This window comes from Cetorhinus maximus, chromosome 6, assembly GCF_964194155.1.
Source record: "Cetorhinus maximus chromosome 6, sCetMax3.hap1.1, whole genome shotgun sequence".
NCBI lineage: Eukaryota > Metazoa > Chordata > Chondrichthyes > Lamniformes > Cetorhinidae > Cetorhinus > Cetorhinus maximus.
The window spans coordinates 70,673,756-70,688,736 of NC_135884.1; the positions used below are offsets into that span (position 1 = coordinate 70,673,756).

At 50.2% G+C, this 14,981-nt stretch overlaps 1 protein-coding gene across 1 annotated transcript in view; it reads right to left on the bottom strand.

Moving 5' to 3' along the window:
* dock3 (dedicator of cytokinesis 3) overlaps nt 1–14,981 on the bottom strand; it is a 1,472,428-nt gene that overhangs the window by 392,571 nt on the left and 1,064,876 nt on the right. The window lies entirely within an intron of this gene.

Consider the following 14,981-nt stretch of genomic DNA (forward strand, 5'->3'; position numbering starts at 1 on the left):
GACCCCATCAGCTCCAGCTAGTCAGGCCGAGGAGGGTGCACCTGCCCTTGAGCAGAAGACCCTTATCAGTCCGGGGCCCTCCAGACCTTGAGCCTCCAGAGGATGTCCGCCAATGTCATCTCAGACAACAAGGTGCAGCAGTCAGCAAGCTGCCTCCACCTCTGCTGTGGATGTCAGGGATGCACCTAGATGTAGCAGCAGGGTTGAAAAAATTGAAGCACAGAGAGCACAATTGTGGCATGGGTGTTCACTCAGTGTATATACTTTGCACATGTGTAAATATATTGTGCTTCTCTGCCTCAAAGTCTCAGCTAGTGAATGGCTCCTCCATGTTCTGCAATGTTCCGAGGTCATCCAAGTGGAATAGATACCTCCCTCCTCCAGTACCTCCCATTGTGTCCTACAGGTCTATGGTTTCTCACTCAAACTCAGCTCAATCAGTCACCTTAATGTCCACAGAAGCGAATGAACAAAGCCAGTTGCTCTATGAGCATGGTGGATGGACAATGCATATGTAAGACTTGTGTCAGAGGTTCATATAATGTGGCCTCATGGATGTCGAGTTTGTAAACGTTTTTGTTATCCTGATGCTGCTGCACTGAAGTCTGTTCTCTGTGGATGTTATAGGTTTTAAACACGACTCACCTTGGAGTCATTCCAACCAAGTGAACCTTTCAATGATCTCCATGTAATGACTGTCAGGTTTGGGTATGAGTTACAGTTTAAATAATTGTCGGAGACCTTAGCCTTTCATGCCACCTGCAGCATTAACTCGTGACTGCGTTTACACGTTTACAGCTGAGCATTACCCCTATAATAGTTCCCGCTCTCCACCTGATTGATGCAGAGCAATGGACCTAGTTAGCACTTGGTGACTCTTGAAATGTTTGCTCTACAGCCATGACTATGCAATGTTATAGGTATGTGCCTAGCTTCATGATGCCTGCCTAATGCATGTGAGGATGCTGGTTTGCACCTGAAGGTCGGGCTATCGTGGCTTGACACAATCCCTGTGCTAGCTATTATATAGGCAATCAACATGGTTATCTGATTGTGACAGTGCCATCAGTGCTCTAGGCTTCGTTGTACGTATCTCAATCTGCTAGAATGAAAATGTGGAGGCCTGTAATGGGACGAGAGCAAAGCTGCAGTACGTCGGTTGTGTGTTTTTAGTATCAATTAAGTTACTAAGTAATCCTTAAAAGCTGTGTCAAGACTGACTGGGTCATGTCACACCCAGATGCCATGGCAATGCTGGACGTGAACTTGGGAAGCTCCCGACAAAGGCAGCATCATGAGTGCTTGTCAATGATCAGATAATGCTGCTGCTGAAGCTCTATCTGTGCACACAAAGGTAACCTGACTCACAGGCTCACATCTGTGATTGAGAGTGACAGATCACAGCGTCATGAAGAACGATCTCATCCTGGAAACTCAGCATGAGGATGAGGCCAGAATATTATTCATGAATGAGAGATGGTCTTTGGAGAGATGCCGCTGTCTGGATTTAGATCAGTCCTCAAATGGTTAAGTGATAACCAGTGATTGATAATTGTCCTCCTTGTGGCACCTTGCAATGCTCCAGGCATACTGCCATGAGTGCACAGATATTTGCAGTGCTGTTCCTGCCTCTTGAAGGCTACCATAGGCAATGAAATGTTAGTGCGATAGAAACATAGAAACATAGAAAATAGGAGCAGGAGTAGGTCATTCAGCCCTTCGAGCCTGCTCCGCCACTCAATATTATCTTGGCTGATTCTCTATCTCAATGTCGTACTCCTGCGCTTTTCCCAAACGCCTTGACACCTTTAGAGTCCAGAAATCTATCTATTTCTTTCTTAAGTATATACTGTGACTTGGCCTCCGCAGCCATCTGTGGTAGAGAATTCCATAGGTTCATCACCGTCTGAGTGAAGAAGTTTCTTCTCATCTCAGTCCTAAATGGTCTACCCCGTATCCCGAGACTGTAACCCCTTGTTCTAGACCCTCCCGCCCAGAGGAAACATTATCCCCGCATCCTGTCTGTCCAGTCCTCTCAGAATTTTATATGTTTCAATGAGATTTCCTCTCATTCTCCTAAACTCCAGTGAATACAGGCCTAGTCGGCCCAATTTCTCCTCATACGACAATCCTGCCAACCCAGCAATCAGTCTGGTGAACCTTCGCTGCACTCCCTCTATGGCAAGTATATCTTTTCTCAGGTAAGGAGACCAAAGCTGCATAACATACTCCAGGTGTGGTCTCACCAAAGCCCTATAAAGCTGCAGTAAGATATTCTTTCTCCTGTACTCATGTCCTCTTGCAATGAAGGCCAACATACCCTTTGCCTTCTAAACTGCTTGATGCACCTGCATGCTTGCTTTCAGTTATTGGTGTACAAGGACACCCAGGTCCCTTTGTACATCAACATTTCCCAATCTATCACCATTTAAATAATACTCTGCCATTCTGTTTTTCCTACCAAAGTGGATAACTTCATACTTATCCACGTAAACTGCATCTGCCAGGTATTTTCCCACTCATTCAACCTGTCTAAATCACCTTGAAGCCTCTTAACACACTCCTCATCACTCACATTCTCACCAAGTTTTGTGTCATCAGCAAATTTGTAAATATTACATTTGGTTCCCTTATCCAATTCATTGATATATATTGTGAACAGCTGGGGTACAAGCACTGATCCCTGCAGTACCCCACTAGTTATCACCTGCCACTCCAAAAAAGACCCATTTATTCCTACAAGCGATGCTTGAAAGGACTGCACCATGTCTACTTGCTTCAGATTGAGTGCTGGTGGAGTTTTTTTCCCATTACATAATGGCCACATGCTTCATAAGCTGCCTAGCCTTCCAAGGATGAGGTCATCATTAAGCAAGATTTTGACTACTCATTGATGTCCTTCATTGAGATGTTGAGGATAACAAAGGAGGTCTTAATGTCTATCCTGCATCAAAGGGACAGGTGAAATGAGCTTTTATGAGCTAATCTTTATCTCCCTGGAACCTTGTCACTATAAGGGTCTCATGGGCACGTCTGCTGCGTCTGACCCGTACAATAGCCTTTTCCTGTGAGGTGTCATCAACTTTGCCCTCTTCAATGGTCGTCCCTTTCAGCCTCCTCATTGGAGGAGATGTGCAGCTCCTCCATCTCTCTATGTGGCAACTGATCCCCCCTTTGCAGCACGAAGTTGTGTAGGGCCAAGCTAACAACAATGATGCGGCACTCTCTGGGGAGAGTACTGGAGAGTGCCGCCTGATCAGTCCAGACATCTGAAACACATCTTCAACATGCCAATGGTCTGCTCAATCAAGGAGTGTGTTGCAGAATGAGCAACATTATACATCTCCGCTGAAGCACTCTGTGGCTGCCAAATGGGCGTAATTAGCCATGTCTTTTGCGGGTAGTCTTTATCACCGAAGAGCCAACCCTGAATGTACTGAGGGCCCTTGAAGGTCTGTGACACCTACAAGTAACTCAAAATGTAAAAGTCACGCGAGTTCCCAGGGTACCTCACATAAACCTGGCATAACCTGCTTTGGCAGCCTGGCTGGCTTCATCCAGGAAGAACTGGATGTAATTGTGTGCCTTACTGAAAAGGACATTGGTAACCTGTCTTATGCATTTAAGAGTGGAGAATTGCGATATTCCGCAAAGGTCCCCAGTGGGGCCCTGGAATAAGCCACTTTCAAAAAAATTGAGTGCAGTGGTCATCTTTCGAATCACTGGCAATGGATGGCCTCACAGTCCCTGCGGCATCAGATCCTCCGAAGAATGTGGCAGATGTGAGACACAACATTCCTTGACAAGCAAAGACGTCTGTGGCCTTGTCTCCCGCTCATCTCCAAATATGAGAGGCATCTTCTGTGCACTCTGGGTCACACCATTTGTGGAATTGGTCTCTCCTCCTTAGCTTCTGGATCTTCATGGGGCCCCACTGGCCCATGTCTCTTAGGGCGAGGTTCTTCTTTAGCCCTGCCAGTCGGCAACAGGACTTTCTCTCCCCTCCGTTACATCAAAGCCATGAAGAAGGCAGCATTGCCTGCTGCCTACATTCTGCATTCCTCCTTGTGTCTGTGGAAGAATAAATGAGAGACATGTTTCCCTACCCTGCAGTGATCACCTTCCATCGCCAAGCTAGGGAGTCATTGTGAAGTCCTTAGGCTGCCCTCATTCCAGACATTCCATCCCCAGGTTCTCCCTTGCAGCTGAAGCATGTCCTGAAGGATCACAGGTAGCCTCGTTCTCCCCTCCTGTGCCACCCCCCCACCCCTAACATGACGGCACATTCACAAAAGGGGTTGGATCTGGATGAGTACAGCCACATATTATCAATCTCACTCAGGGCACTATCAGGTTGCCTCCCTTGGAGTAGGCTGGATCCCAGCATTGCACTCATTTAATAACTGCAATTGGTGAGCCGTGTAAACCCTGAACCTCCCAACTGCAATGTGTAGAGTTGTCTGGAGCATGTTGCATATGTACTGTAGCTGTGGCCCCTTTATGGTTTGATCCTTCTGACCTTTTCACATTCCTATGTGAGGGACAAATTATCAATCATATCAAATCTACATTTGGCCCAAGCCCTAATGGATTCTCGCAAGAATGTGCACCACGATTTAAGATGCCCAAATCCTTCAATTGGCATTTGAGTCTTCCTAACATGTCTCAGCTGAGCCTTGCTCTCCATGTCCTGAACTGGTAATTATTAGGGTGCCCCTTCAATCAGGAGAGAAGTGCAGTAGTTGACTTTTCCTACAACCCCTCAGACCCTTCCCCGGTGATTTTTTTCCAAGGTTATTTTTCAATTGCATCATTCCATCGGCTGTCTAGATGGTGCTGCTCCAATTCTATTTTGGGAACAGCTTCCAACCAAACCCTCCGTCATCATCCAAGTCCCTCCTATTGTCCTTGAAGCTCATCATGTGCAGGTTTCCCTCCCTACAATCACTCTCTTGCCTCCCCTTTAACCCTTTGTCATTGTAGTCGATATCTCTGTCCTCCCCCGAACCGTTTTCTGTCCATGTCCCCATGCCCCCTGTTGACCTCACCCCTCCCCATCTTAAGGCCTTATGAATAGTGACCTACCAAGATACCTCCCCCCACCACCTCCTTGAGAACATCGACTGCCCCTGTCTTACTTACCAGTGCCCCATTTACAGGCTGCAGATGCCTCCCCTGACCATGACAGTGCCATCTTGCTGCCCAATACCAAGCCACCAACCCCCAGGACCCAAATATGTGAGGTATTGACCACGACCAGCGCACCATGCTGTGCACGACTGACATTGCATAGACAGGCCCTCTCCTCTGTGGACCAGGACCAAGACATGCGTGCCAGCCATAGCCCTGCAGCATGGTCCATACTACCCCAGGACTGGTTTTAAATTCTGGCCCCAACAATATGGTCCGCCCTGCTCCAGGACAGGGTTTAAATTCTGGCCCTGACACTGTGGCGCACACTGTCCCAGGATTGACTCACACTTATCCCCCCTCTTCTTTTAAACCCTCCCACCCCCAGTCATATGCCTCTGTCCACCCCTTTCCTCCTGTGCTCCAGTTACCCCCCCATCCTCAGTTTAGTGTCTGCCTTCCACCCCTTCCCTTGCCTCTGTCTAGTTCCCCACCCCCCAAGTCAAGTGTCTGCCTTCCATCCCTTCCCGCTGATCTTGTCTGAGGAGCCTTGGCACGGAGTCGGGGCAGCTGCAAGAGCAGCGCAGAGCAGTGAAAGATAGGCGAATGTTGCGCATGTAAATCTCAAAGTCGCAAATGAGGTGTGCAGGTCGCCAGGTGCACACCACTTATATGCGGTAGCGAATCAGACCGGTCTAATTATCCACCGTTGGGGTAATTAGATTTGGAGTGCAAATGTGATTCTGGCAAGATGGGTTTTTCATGAGATGCAAAGGCATGTAAGTACAGCTCCCGATATGGAGCCACGGGAAACTTAACTCGCCATGAAAGGCCGGTGGGGAAAATTTCAATTTATTTTCCCGCCAGTGGAAATTTGACTTTTGCCATCATGCCAAATTTTTTCGCCCAATACAATTCTCGCCGCTGGCAGGACCGGAAAATCCCACCCTTGGTAAAAAAGTCTTTGAATACACTGTTGCCAATCTCACTTGCACCTCCCAGCTTGAAACCCTCTGATCAGGTTTCCATTCCTCCCACAGCACCAAAATAGCCCTAACCAATGTCACAAAGGACATTTTCTGTGACTGTGATGCATTATTCTTTCTTGTCCTCTCTGCAGTCTTTGATGTTAGTGACCATACATTCCCCTCCAACATTTCTTTGTTATCCAGCTGGTGGGACTGCCCTCACTTGGTTCCAGTCTTATCTTTCAGACCATAGACAAAGGGTAGAATCCTCCCTGATTTGCACGAAGTGGGGGAGTAGGCGCAAAAAAAGTTGTTTTATTCGCCTGCTGCAATGGCGGGTTTTCGCATGGTATCGTCCCATTCCCGGCGTGTCCCGCCTCATTAACAATGCATTCATGGGAAACACTCTGGATCGCTGGTGGGGGGGCTTGGATTTGCCTGCCACGCTGTGATCTCAACGTTTCCTCGCTCCGGGTGCCATATTTAAAGTGCACCAGAGCGCAGCCTACTTCATGTCTACAGATCGGGACTGCCCCAGGTGACAGATGGCCATGGAAGCAAAGAAGATGGCAGCCCTCAAATTTAGTGACACCTCTCAGGGGTGCCTTGCCGGATGCAGTGGAAGGCAGCTGTGATGTCCTCTACCCCTGCTCTGGCCGCAGGAGGTCTACCAGAGTTACCAATCCAGCCTGGATGGAGGTGGCAGTGGTGGTCATCGCCACGGGTGTACAGAGGTGGTCAGACATCAGTGCAGGAAGAGGATGAGTGCTCTCATCCGTTCTGCCAACATAAGTCAACCACCTCATCACTCAACTCACATACTCACAAACCCATCACACATCCACAGGGATCTGACACTTCAAGGGACAACACCACTAACTCTCACACACACCCTCACATCTTCCTCAGGCTCATACTCTCTGGAGCTCGTGTCCTCATTCCATCCATGGCTCCGCTCACTGCATAAACATTCCACGCAGTACCATGCATTCTGCTCACTCTCTCTCCATCTGTTTTCATGCAGGAAAAGCTGGCTCACAGCAGGAGGGAGAGATCCCAGACTGGGGCTGGAGTGGCTGACATTAGACCCCTCACTCACTTTGAGGAGTGTGCCACTGCGCTGACTGTGAGGACATGGACCGTTCCTGCGGCGATGGTGAGGTCGGCGGTGAACATCCATGTGAGGATCCACACCACATCATCCCTCTCTCAACGCAACTATGAGTGTACTCTATCCTGCTTTTGGCTGTGCTGCCAAGCATTAACCATCTCTACTTTGGTTCACAAGGAGCTCTGCCAAGCCACCGACACCATCAGCCAGCAGTCCCTCAACTCCATCCAGGTGCTCACCTACAGCTGAGAGGACACGTCCTCCATTGAAGAGCTGGAAATAAGCAGCCTGGAAGACCCCTCATAGCGCTTACCCACACCCTCCACCAGTGCAGAGACACAAACCTCGGTGGGACTTAGATCTCCAGCAGGCTCGGGTTCACGATCTGGTAGTCATTGCATGGACACATGTCTGCAGCAGGAGGAGGCAGGTTTAGCTAAGCTCCCCGGCACTCGGAGGACTGATGGGAACAGGCATCTGTGACGTCTGAGACAGATGATGAGCCTTTGGATTCAGCCTTCCAACTCATCGTGGAGAGTCAGCAAAAGGTGGGGGAACATCACGCAGAGCTGTTGAAAGCCCTCAACAGAGTGGCACACAAGTCGGAGGAGTGCGTCCACCTGCTCTCAGGTGAAGTGGTGCGCAGATGTGCGTGCATGGAGTTCTTCATGGGAAGGATGGCGGACGTCATGGAGACCCTGGTCCAGCAGAACACGGTGATTCACGTAGACCTGCACTCCATTGCAGTAGCCTTGGGTGAGTTCCTGGAGTGGCAACACGAGAGGAAAATGGGGCACCTCAACATCCCTTCAGGTGCTCCTTACCCTCAAGAAGTCAGGCCGAAACCCTTGGACACCCAAAGGGAGGAGCAGCGGCAGCTGGACACCCCTGCGTTGTCCAGCCAGGAATCTCAGAGGCTGTCTGCTCCCTCCGAGTCCCCTTTGCCTGCCCATGACTTCCTCAACCTCATCCATTGTCACCGCAGAGGGAGCAGCTGGCCCACAGGAGGATACCCAAAGCAAACCGGGGTCCTCAAGGCCTCGCCTCTCCAAAGGATGCATTCTGAAATCATCAGAGGCAACAAGGCCAATCACTGCACAGGCTGTCTCCACCCCCGCTACAGATGTCAGGGCAGCACCTAGAAGAAGCAGTAGGCCTAGAAAAGTTGAGAAACTTTGATCACAAGTGGTTGCATGGGTGAAAACATTTTTTCACTTTTCATCTGAAAGTATATTCACTTTCACTGAATAATGTGTAATGTTATCTTCCAGTTTCATTGACAGGCTTTGCAAGTCCTCCCACTGCAACCCCCATACTAGCAGTTCAGCTGCACCCAGCCAGGCCATGTGTAATTCTGCAGGAAGAAGTGTGCTTGTAGCAGGGCCTTTTGGATCCTCTCCCAAGCATGCAGAGCCTTCATCCATCACACTAAACTTACTGTCCCAAGCATTTTCAATGCTGCCTGCTGGGGTTTGCTTTCAGTTGTCCATCTGAGCTCACCTGCATCTCCACCCACCCACTGGTCGCACTCCCATGCAGCACCTGTGCCCATCCAACATGAGGCTGTGCTCACTTATGATTTTGACAACAATGGTCCTAGTCAAGTTTCTGATCAGCTCCCCCATCCTTTCCCCTCCCTCAGTCACCCGTGTCCTTTCCCCATCACTGTCGACCCCCTGACATCCTCCTTCCCACCACCAGGTTCTATGTCTGCCTCCGAGTCCCCACCATCTACCTCGTTGTCCCTTTTACCGCTACCAATGCACACTCACCCTCCCATCCTTCCAGCTCCCTCTGCCCCCCTTTCATACTCCATTCCCTCCTACCACGGCCACCCTCAGCTCACTCCCCAGGAGGCAATCATTAACTCTACAGATCCCTCCCTTATTATTTCACCTAGACATCCCCACCCCTTACTCCCTCCTGCCCCTTCCTCTCCCGCAGACACCTTCCCCCCTCCGAAATCCCTCCTCCCCCCTTACACCTGCCTCCCCACTTGCCATATTCTCCCCCGCAATAGCCACCTTCCCCGTACTCCCTCCTCCCCTCTCCGACACCTTTGTCCCACCCTCCCCTCATCCCCGACACCTGCGTCTCCCCTCCCAACTTCACCCCCCCAGACGTCTTTGTTCCAGCGCCTCCCAACCTAACCCCCTCCAGTAGATCTTCCTCTCCCAGTCACATCTAGACCTTCCTCTCCCACCTCCCGGGGACACCTCCCTCTCTCAGTCACAGCTGGATCTTCCTCTCCCCTACCCTTGCCAATCATCTGTGGCAGCCCATGATGTTCTGAAGCAGACCTGAGACATTTTTAAAATTCATTCAGGGGATGTGGGCAACGCTGGCTAGGTTGGCATTTATTGCCCATCCCTAATTGCCCTTGTTCAGAGGGTATTTAAGAGTCAACCACATTGCTGCAGGTCTAAAGTCACATATAGGCCAGACCAGGCAAGGACAACAGATTTCCTTCCCTAAAGTACATTAGTGAATCAGATGGGTTTTTACAACAATCGGCAATGGTTTTGTGATCATCATTAAACTTTTAATTCCAGATTTTTATTGAATTCAAATTTCACCATCTGCTGTGGTGGGATTTGAACTCAGGTCCCAAGAGCATTACCCTGGGTCTCTGGAATACTAGTCCAGTGACAATACCACTATGCCACCACATCAACAGAGACCTCCCACCTTCCATTAGCTGTGATAGAGCCATGTGCACCAGAATCCACCCAGCATGCGATGCACCTGTTCCTCCAGGGTCTGGTAGCTGTAGAGCTCCAACATCATCTTCTCCCCTGGATGTCTGCGATGTGAGCAAAGCCCTAATGGTAAGTCCTGACTTCTGCACGTCACACTTGTTCAGATGTGTTCTGGGCCGGCGTGTTTTCCTGCCGGCATAACGGTAAATTTGGCCGGGGTGGGGGACAATTCCAGTCGGGCCTTACTTTGCGTCCCATTACACGGATGCAAATCGGGTTCATGCTCACCTCCAGCGGGATTCGCATTCTGCCATGGCGGACACCATCGGATGATCCCGTTGTGCTTTCACACCAGCGTGAAACTGATTTTTGGTCTTCTCACCATATTGTCCCCCCCCACCCACCATGATGCTTGATGCCAACGGGGCTGGAAAATTCCAGCCAAAGTATTTCTAGCAAGACCTTCTCTTTCCACCATGACACTGCCCCCTTGGGAGTTCCTCAAGAGTACATGCTTGGTCATCTCCTCTTTCTCATCTACATGCTGCTCCTGGGCAGCATGATCTGTGGATATATGTCAGCTTATACTGCAACATCTCCTGCAATGCCTATCGCTAGAGGAACCCTGCACTGTTACAGATCTTGCCGAATTCAATAACAAGGCGCAAAAATGTGTCCAGTTCTGGCTGGGCCATGTATAGACTGTCCGTGGACACAATAAGAAGAAGAAGCTTACATATGTATGTTTTAGATGTCAGCCATGGCACACTCGCTTCTGACTCAGAAAGACGTGGGGCTCAAGCTCCACCCTAAAGGCTTAGAGTTCATAATCAAACCTGGCACTTCAAAGTAGTACTGAGAGCATGTTTCACTGTTGGAAGTGCCATCTCTTGGATGAAAAGTTAAACTGAGTCCTTTCTAGTTCTCTCTGGGCACAAAAAGATCCCATTGCATTATTCAAAGATGATCAGCAGAGTTTTCCCAGTGACCTGGAAAACATTTACTCCCTCAACAAACCTCACTAAAAACAGATTATCTGGTCATAATCACATTGCTTTTTTTTGGGGGGGTGGCAGCTTTCTCAATGCATGTGGCGTCCATATTTCCCAATATTAGAACAGTAATTATACTTCAGATATATTTAACCACCTGTGAAGCACTTAAGGACATCCTTAGATTATGTAGGGTGTGATATATAAATGCAAGTTCTTCCTTTACATTGACAATGCCCAGCTCCATCTTTCCACCAGCTCTCTTGATCCGTATTTTTTCTCTTTCTGTCTCCTGTCAGACAGCCTGTTTAACATCCAGTCTTGGGTGAGTTGCAATTTCCTCCAGTTAAACACTGTCTTTCGTGCTGCTACAAACTCCCCACCCATAGCCATCAACTCCGTCATCTTCTCTGGTCACTGTCCCATGCTGAACCAGGCCGTTTGCAATGTCAGCGCTCTGTTGAACCTCGAACTGAGCTTTCAATTCCATATCCTATTCATCAAAAAAAGTACATACTTCCACCTCTGTAACACTGCCCACTTCAGCCAATCTGCTGCTGAAATTTTCACTCACGCCTTTGTCATCTTCAGATTTAACTATTTGAGTGATCACTTGATCAGCCTCATATCCTTTGTAAACTTCTGCTCATCTTCTCCGGCCTGTACCCTGCACCACCATCCTGCTCAGCCATCTTAATTTGCACCTGATCCTTCAACATCTCAAATTTAATTTTCTCATCCTTGAATTTAAATTCCTTCATCGAATTACCCTTCCCTATGGCTGGGATTTTCCAGTCCCAACAGTGGTGGGTGTAATGGCAGGTGGTGGGAACAATATAACGGGAGCCTGCCGGTGTGAAATGACAACAGGAGCATGTGCTTCCGCCCATCAGGGCAGGTCGCCATTCCCGCCAGAGGCTGACATGAAGTCGTTTGGAGCAGGAAGGTGGGAAAAGCTATGCTGGAATGTGGCTGGAGGGGGGAACGGGGTGTGCAGGTGTGAACGGGCATGGGGAGGGTGTGCAGGTGTGAACGGGCATGGGGAGGGTGTGCAGGTGTGAACCGGCATGGGGAGGGTGTGCAGGTGTGAATGGGCATGGGGAGGGTGTGCAGGTGTGAACGGGCATGGGGAGGGTGTGCAGGTGTGAACGGGCATGGGGAGGGTGTGCAGGTGTGAACAGGCATGGGGAGGGTGTGCAGGTGTGAACGGGCATGGGGAGGGGGGGAAGAGGGGAAAGAGGTTCAGTGTGACTATGGGGAGTACTAAGGTCACATGGAGGGTCAATGGTTGTGGGAGAGGGTGTGGGTCACGGTGGGGCAGGGGTGGGGGGTGGGGGGGCGGGGTTGCGGGGGGCAGGGTTTGAAGGTGTTGAACCCAACCTGAAAAGTCACATGCACCATGGCAGCTTGCAACTATCTAATGGCTCCAAGTGGAGATCTCAAGATGTTGGGTGGGAGTTGGGTCAGTGGGGGTGGGCAGAGCAGCAGGTCAGTTCAACTGGACAACTGAAGGGGAACCCCAGCACATAGTACTGACAATGCTAAGGTGTTTCAACGGATGAGCGTGTGAAGCGCAAAGGCTCAGTGTGCACGGGAGGCTTCTTGCACATGTCTCTCAAGGGCCCTGGCAAAGATTCTTGTCTCCCTGCACATTCATGGACGGCACTGGCTTACCTTGGTTGTCCTGCTGAGGGGCAGCTGTTCCCTCTGCGATCACGGAGGTTGAAGTTGAAGGGGTTACAGGCAAAGGGCTGGACACCCTCAGAGAGTCCTGAGAGGAGATCCCAGTGATGTCCCTCCTCCGTTTGGGTGCCCGAGGGCCCCTGCCTGACTCCTCGAGGAGAAGGAACACCTGGATGCTGGTTGAGATGCCCTGTCCCACTCACATGTAGCCACAGCAAAAGCTCACCCATGGCTACAGCAATGGAGTACAGGTCTGCACGCATCTCCAACAGAAAATTAGCGTTCTGCTGGATGATGTCCTCCAAAGCATTCACCACCTTCCCCATGGAGATCTCCATGTGTGCACATGTCGGAAACACTTCATCATAGAGCTGGCAGACGGACTGCTCCGCTTCACGTGCTACTCTGTTGAAGACCTCCGTCACCTATGCCTCATATTCCCCCACCTCCCAAAGCATGTCCAGCATCTCAGACAGGGCTGATCCCAGAGGCTTGTATCCAACTTGGATGTCGCAGATGCCTCTTGCCCAGGAGTCCTCTGATTGCTGGTGAGCTTCGTTGATCCTGCCTTCTCCTGCTGCGGACACATGTTCATGTGGTGACCATCAGATTGTGAGGCTCTGCTTAAATTAGATCTAGTATCTACCAACGTATGTGTCTCTGGGCTGTTGGAGGGTACAGATGACTCTGTGACGTCTCTACAGGTGCACTTTCTTCCTCCTCTTCAATCTCCTTGGTCTTCTATGGGCTGAAGGTGCTGCTGGACAGGGCTTCTTCTTCTGGACTTCCCCTCTTCCTGCTGGCATCTGTAAGTGAGAGAGGAGAGAGCGAGAGACTGTATGAGCTGCCTCCAACATGGAGGAACTCATGACCCTTAGGTTTCTATGTGACTACATTATGCATGGATCCTTACTGGTTGGAGGCTGCCTGCCGACCTCTCCATCTGCACAGGCTTGGTCCAGTTCATCCCCTGCCAGCTCAGCTGCCTGCTCCTCGAATTCTGCATGGTTCCTCAGTTCAGGCGGGTCCCCTCCCTTCTTCGCTCTCTCTCTCTCTCTCTCTCTCTCCTGTTGTGCTGTAAATCTTCCTGTGCAAAGAGAGAGGATGGGGCTGAGAGCAACCGGGTTTCAGGTATCTTTCTCATGCTTCCACTCTTACAAATAACCCACTGGATTATGTGCCATGTGATTGATGCACTGCAGGTTGTCCACAAGGTTACTGTGGCAGCACCATCCAGAGTGGTGAGCCCATGCAGATAGGAGGACAAGGCTCACAGAAGCATGTCATTAGCGGTGTTTGCTGGTGCCCTCAATGCCTAACCCCCTTCCCCACACCCCCAAACAGCATCTGAGCTCTCTGTGTAGAAGAGTCAGGAACCCATAGTGGCCTCTCTACCCGTAGACTAGGTGGACTGCGAGGTTGTGGGGCTATGAGGCATCACCTTATCACGTTGAGTAGCTCTTTTATTCATGGGCCGTATGGATGGTGTCCTTGTCACTGAGGCCCATGTCCCCTCTATCATTCAGTGAGGTCAGTGTGAGCAGTTGAGTGTTCACTTACCCTGGCGGTGCAAATGAGGTCATTCACCCGTTTCTGGCACTGCAGGGCAGTCCTCCGGTGGAGGCCGTGGGCACTGACCACTCTGGCAACTTCCTCCCATGCAGGGTTGGCCACATGGCTCTGCCTCCTCCTTCCATCCTTGGGGTACAGGATGCCCCTTCTGGCCTCTTCTGCATTGAGCAGCACATCAAGGGAAGCATTGCTGAATATGGGGCCCGGAGCTCCCTGGGATCACCGGGCCATCTCCTCCTTCTACAGTGGGTTCACGACAAAGAATTTGATGCCTGGGCGCCTTTTCAATGTGGCGCCGGATATGACAGCAGGGTGCATGACAGCCCGCCACGCCATATTTTGGGAAACTCCCGACTGCATAATTAATGAGCCCTGCGCCGCACGATTCGGCATGAATTCCCACTGGGTTCCGCGGCAGGAAACACTCCCAGTACGCACCCCCACTATGGGACTTTGGCCCGGAATGGAAAATCCTGGCCTTTGTCTGCAACTTTCTCTAGCAGCATAATCTCTGTTCTTTTAACATCAAATGTTCGTACCCACTCCCTTCAACTCATCATTGGTGGCTGTACCTAAGGTTGCATAAGCCCTATGCTCTTTAATTCCCTTCCTAAACCTATTCTTTGCCTTCCAACCACCTTCTTCTCCTTTAAGACACTCCTTAAAACCCTTCCCTGACCAAGCTGTCATCATTCTTCTGAATATCTACTTCATTGTTTTGATGCCAATTATTTTTTTTATTCATCTGTGAAGTGTCTTGGGTCATTTTGTTGACATTGGAGGTGTTATATAATGTTAGTCACTGTGAGAGCTTGGACATTGAGTG